Below are 6,267 nucleotides of genomic sequence, written 5' to 3'. Positions count from 1 at the left end.
CAGAGAGAGACACACACACAGAGGGAGAGAGACACAGAGAGAGGGAGACAGACAGAGAGAGACACACACACAGAGGGAGAGAGACACAGAGAGAGGGAGAGAGACACAGAGAGAGACACACACAGAGAGGGAGAGAGACACAGAGAGAGAGACACACACACAGAGAGGGAGAGAGACACAGAGAGAGAGACACAGAGGGAGAGAGACACAGAGAGACAGACAGAGAAAGGGAGAGACAGACAGAGAGAGAGACACAGAGAGAGAGACACACAGAGAGGGAGAGAGACACAAAGAGACGCACAGAGAGAGGGAGAGACAGACAGAGAGAGAGACACACACACAGAGAAAGACACCCACAGAGAGGGAGAGAGACACAGAGAGAGAGACACACACAGAGAGAGCGACGTACAGAGAGAGGGAGAGAGACACAGAGAGAGAGACACACAGAGAGACACAGAGAGAGAGAGACACACAGAGAGAGGGAGAGAGACACAGAGAGAGACACACACAGAGAAAGGGAGAGACACACAGAGAGGGAGAGAGCCACAGAGAGAGAGACACACAGAGAGAGAGAGAGACACACAGAGAGAGAGAGACAGAGAGACAGAGAGAGACAGAGAGAGAGAGAGACACAGAGAGACAGAGAGAGAGAGATGCACACACAGACAGAGACACACAGAGAGAGGGAGAGAGACAGAGAGAGAGAGACAGAGAGACACAGAGAGACAGAGAGACACAGAGACAGAGACACACAGAGAGAGGGACAGAGACACAGAGAGAGAGAGAGACACAGAGACAGACAAGTCCATATGCAGCAAGAGGGAGGGGGACAGAAAGCAGGAGACTACAGGCCAATTGGCTTAATGTCTGTCAGAGGGAAAATGTCGGACGCTATTAATAAAGATGCTATAGCAGGGCACTTGGAAAAATTCAGGATAATCAGGCAGAGTCAACATGGCTTTGTGAAAGGGAAATCAGGTTTAACCAAGTTACCGGAGTTCTTTGGAGAAGTCACATGTGCTGTGGATTAAGGGGAACGTGTGGATGTGCTGTACTTGGATTTCCAGAAGGCATTTGATAAGGTGCCACATCAAAGGTTATTGCAGAAGATAAAAGCTCATGGTGTAAGGAGCAACACATTGGCCTGGGTAGAATATTGGCTGGCTAACGGGAAGCAGAGGGTAGGCATAAATGGGTCATTTTCGGGTTGGCAGGATGTGAGGAGTGGTGTGCCACAGGGATCAGCACTGGGACCTCAACCTTTTTACAATTTATGGGAATGGATTGGAGGAAGGGACGGAAGGTATGGCAACTACATTTGCTGATGACACAAAGGGAGGTAGGATGGTAAGCTGTGAAGAAGACACAAGGTGGATACAAAGGGATATGGATAGATTAAGGGAGTGGGCAAAGATCTGGCAAATGGACCATAATGTGGGAAAGTGTTTGCGGGATCTTGCTGTGCGTAAGTCGGCTGCCGCATTTCCTGCATCACCAATGTGAAATTGTCCACTTTGGCAGGGAGAATGAAAGAGAAGCTTATTATCTAAACGGTGAGGGATCGCACAGTTGTGAGGTACAGAGTGATCTGGGTGTCCTAGTGCATGAATCACAAAAGGTTAGTAATGCAGGTACAGCAGGTAATTAGGGAAACTAATAGGATGTTAGTGTTTATTGGGAGGGGAGTTGATTACAGATGTGGGGAGGTTATACTTCGGTTGTACAGGACACTGGTGAGACCACATCTGGAGCACTGTGTACAGCACTGGTCTCCTTACTTAAGGGAGGGTGTAAACGCGTTGGAAGCCGTTCAGAGAAGGTTTAACCAGACTGACGCCTGGAATGGGCGGGTTGTCTCATCAGGAAAGGTCGGACAGGCTGGGCTTGTATCCGCTGGAGTTTAGAAGAGTGAGAGGCAACTCGATCGAAACCTATAAGATCCTGAGGGGGGTCTCGACAGGGTGGGTGCGGAGAAGATGTTTCCTCTTGTGGGAGAATCTAGAACGGGGGGGGGTCACTGTTTAAAAATAAGGGGGTCGCCCATTTAAAACAGAGATGAGGAGAAAATTCTTCTCTCAGAGGGTGGCGAGTCTTTGGAACTCTCTTCAATGAACAAAGAGCAAAGGAAAGTACCAGCACAGGAACAGGCCCTTCGGCACTCCAAGCCTGCGCCGATCATATTGCCCATCAACTAAAACATTTTGCACTTCCAGGGTCCGTATCCCTCTATTCCCATCCTACTCATGTATTTGTCAAGCTGCCTCTTAAGCACCACTATCGTACCTGCTTCCACCACCTCCTCTGGCAGCGAATTCCAGACACTCACTACCCTCTGCATAAAAAATTTGCCCTGCGCATCTCCTCTATAGTTTTCTCCTCTCACCTTAAATCTATGTCCCCCTAGTAATTGACTCTTCCACCCTGGGAAAAAGCTTCTGACCATCTACTCTGTCCATGTCACTCATAATTTTGTAAACTTCTATCAAGTCTTCCCTCAATCTCCGTCACTCTAGCGAGAACAATCCGATATTCTCCAACCTCTCCTCATAGCTAATAATCTCCAGACCAGGCAGCATCCTGGTAAACCTCCTCTGCACCCTCTCCAACGCCTCCATATCCTTCTGGTAATGTGGTGACCAGAATTGCATACAATATTCCAAGTGTGGCCTAACCAAGGTTTTTCCTCAAAAGGCTGTATGTGTGCGTGTGTGTGTGCGGCTGTGTGTGTGTGAGGTTCTGTGTGTGTGTGTGTGGCTCTGTGTGTGTGTGTGTGTGTGTGCGGCTGTGTGTGTGTGTGGCTCTGTGTGTGTGTGTGTGGCTCTGTGTGTGTGTGTATGTGTGGCTGTATGTGTGTGTGTATGTGTGGCTGTGTGTATGTGTGTGTGTGTATGTGTGGCTGTGTGTGTGTGTATGTGCGGGTGTGTGGTTGTGGGTGTGTGGCTCTGTGTATGTAAGTGTGTGTGTGTGGCTCTGTGTGAGTGTGTGTGTGTGTGTGCGTGGCTTTGTGTATGTATGTGTGGCTGTGTGTGTGTGGCTGTGTCTGTGTGTGTGGCTCTGTGTGTGTGTGGCTGTGTGTGTGTGGCTGTGTCTGGCTCTGTGTGTGTGTGGCTGTGGGTGTGTGACTGTGTGTGTGTGTGCGTGGCTCTGTGTATGTGTGGCTCTGTGGGGGTGTGTGTGTGTGTGTGTGGCTCTATGTGCGTGTGGCTGTGTGTGTGTGCACGTGTGTGGCTCTGTGTGCATGTGTGTGGCTCTGTGTGGCTGTGTGTGGCTCTGTGTGGGTAGCTGAGTGTGTGTGTATGTGTGGCTCTGTTTGTGTGTGTGTGGCTGCGTATGGCTCTGTGTGCGTGGCTCTGTGTGCGTGGCTGTGTGTGTGTGTGTGTGTGTGTGTGTGTGTGTTTGGCTCTGTGTGTGTGTGTGTGTGTGTGTGTGTATGGCTCTGTGTGCATGTGTGTGTTTCTCTGTGTGTGTGTGTGTGTGTGTGTGTGTGGCTCTGTGTGTGTACGTGTGTGTGTGTATGTGCGTGTTTGTGTATCTGTGTGTGTGTGGCTCTGTGTGTGTACGTGTGTGTGTATATGTGCGTGTATGTGTATGTGTGTGTGTGTGTGGCTCTGTGTGTGTACGTGTGTGTGTAAGTGCGTGTGTGTGTATCTGTGTGTGTGGCTCTGTGTGTGTACATGTGTGTGTGTATGTGCGTGTGTGTGTATGTGTGTGTGTGTCTGGCTGTGTGTGTGTACGTGTGTGTGTGTATGTGTGTGTGTGTGTATCTGTGTGTGTGTGGCTCTGTGTGTGTATGTGTGTGTGTATGTGCGTGTGTGTGTATCTGTGTGTGTGTGTGGCTCTGTGTGTGTACGTGTGTGTGTGTGTATGTGCGTGTGTATGTATCTGTGTGTGTGTGGCTCTGTGTGTGTACGTGTGTGTGTGTATGTGCGTGTATGTGTATCTGTGTGTGTGTGTGGCTCTGTGTGTGTACGTGTGTGTGTAAGTGCGTGTGTGTGTATGTGTGTGGCTCTGTGTGTGTACGTGTGTGTGTGTATGTGCGTGTGTGTGTATCTGTGTGTGTGTGTGGCTCTGTGAGTGTACGTGTGTGTGTATCTGTGCGTGTGTGTGTATCTGTGTGTGTGTGTGTGTGTGGCTCTGTGTGTGTGTGCGTGTGTGTGTCTCTGTGTGTGTGTGTGTGTGTGTGGCTCTGTGTGTGTATGTGTGTGTGTGTGTGTGAGTGTCTGTGTGTGTGTGTATGTGTGTGTGTGTGTGTGTGGCTCTGTGTGTGTACGTGTGTGTGTGTGTCTGTGTGTGTACGTGTGTGTGTGTGTGTGTGTGAGTGTCTGTGTGTGTGTGTGTGGCTCTGTGTGTGTACGTATGTGTGTGTGTCTGTGTGTGTACGTGTGTGTGTGTGTGTGTGTGTGTGAGTGTCTGTGTGTGTGTGTGTGTGGCTCTGTGTGTGTACGTATGTGTGTGTGTCTGTGTGTGTACGTGTGTGTGTGTGTGTGTGTGTGTGTGTGTGCGCCATTTTATTTGCGTGTCCATTTCTTTGGGGGGTTTTGTTTCGTTCTTGGCAACACGGAGTCGCTCTCCAGACCGGCAATTATTTCCCATCTTCGGTCGATCTGTCAGAAGGTGGTGGTGGTGACCCGCCTCCTTAAGCCGCTGCAGTCCGTGTGGGAAAGGGAGACATCCCCTCCCCACCGCCCACCAACTTAGGGAGGGGGAAGGGGCGGGGGTAGGGTGTTCCAGGACATTTCCACCCGGCGACGGCGCAGGAAAGGCTCAGACTCAGTTTCCGAGGGGGAATTGTGTGCTCGGCTGGGAGGGGAGCGCGGAGGCGTTGCTGGAGGTCGCGAGTACATCACAGAAGCTCACAGTGCAGAACAGGCCCTTCGGCCCATCGAGTCTGCACCGGCATGTCAGAAACACCTGACCTATCTACCTACCGAACCCCATTTGACCATCACCTGGCCCCGTAGCCTTGAACGTTATGATGTGCAGTAGGCTCACACCAGGTAGCGTGAACAGGCCCGGTAACCTCCGCCAGCCCCCTACACTCCTCCCTATCTCTGTAACCTCCTCCAGCCCCTACACCCCTCCCTATCTCTGTAACCTCCTCCAGCCCCTACAACCCTCCCTATCTCTGTAACCTCCTCCAGCCCCTACACCCCTCCCTATCTCTGTAACCTCCTCCAGCCCCTACAACCCTCCCTATCTCTGTAACCTCCTCCAGCCCCTACAACCCTCCCTATCTCTGTAAACCCCTCCACTCCCCTACACCCCTCCCTATCTCTGTAACCTCCTCCAGCCCCTACACCCCTCCCTATCTCTGTAACCTCCTCCAGCCCCTACAACCCTCCCTATCTCTGTAACCTCCTCCAGCCCCTACAACCCTCCCTATCTCTGTAACCTCCTCCAGCCCCTACACCCCTCCCTATCTCTGTAACCTCCTCCAGCCCCTACACCCCTCCCTATCTCTGTAACCTCCTCCAGCCCCTACAACCCTCCCTATCTCTGTAACCTCCTCCAGCCCCTACAACCCTCCCTATCTCTGTAACCTCCTCCAGCCCCCTACAACCATCCCTATCTCTGTAACCTCCTCCAGCCCCTACAACCCTCCCTATCTCTGTAACCTCCTCCAGTCCCTACACCCCTCCCTATCTCTGTACCGTTCTCCAGCCCCTACACCCCTCCCTATCTCTGTAAACTCCTCCAGTACCTACACCCCTCCCTATCTCTGTAACCTCCTCCAGCCCCTACACCCCTCCCTATCTCTGTAACCTCCTCCAGCCCCTACACCCCTCCCTATCTCTGTAACCTCCTCCAGCCCCTACAACCCTCCCTATCTCTGTAACCTCCTCCAGCCCCTACAACCCTCCCTATCTCTGTAACCTCCTCCAACTCCTACAACCCTCCCTATCTCTGTAACCTCCTCCAGTCCCCTACAACCCTCCCTATCTCTGTAACCTCCTCCAGCCCCTACAACCCTCCCTATCTCTGTAACCTCCTCCAGCCCCTACAACCCTCCCTATCTCTGTAACCTCCTCCAACTCCTACAATCCTCCCTATCTCTGTAACCTCCTCCAGCATCCTACAAGCCTCCCTATCTCTGTAACCTCCTCAAGCTGTTACAACCCTCTGCTCTCCTCCAATTCCGGCCTCTACCGTCCCCCGATTCCCTTCGCTCCCCCATCGGCGGCCGTGCCTTCAGCTGCCTGGGGCCCCGAGCTCTCGAATTCCCTCCCTAAACCTCTCCGTCCATCTGTCTGTCTGTCTCTCTCTCCT

The sequence above is a fragment of the Carcharodon carcharias genome, chromosome X, assembly GCF_017639515.1.
Source record: "Carcharodon carcharias isolate sCarCar2 chromosome X, sCarCar2.pri, whole genome shotgun sequence".
In the NCBI taxonomy this organism is placed as follows: Eukaryota; Metazoa; Chordata; class Chondrichthyes; order Lamniformes; family Lamnidae; genus Carcharodon; species Carcharodon carcharias.
This window is presented reverse-complemented; position numbering follows the sequence as displayed.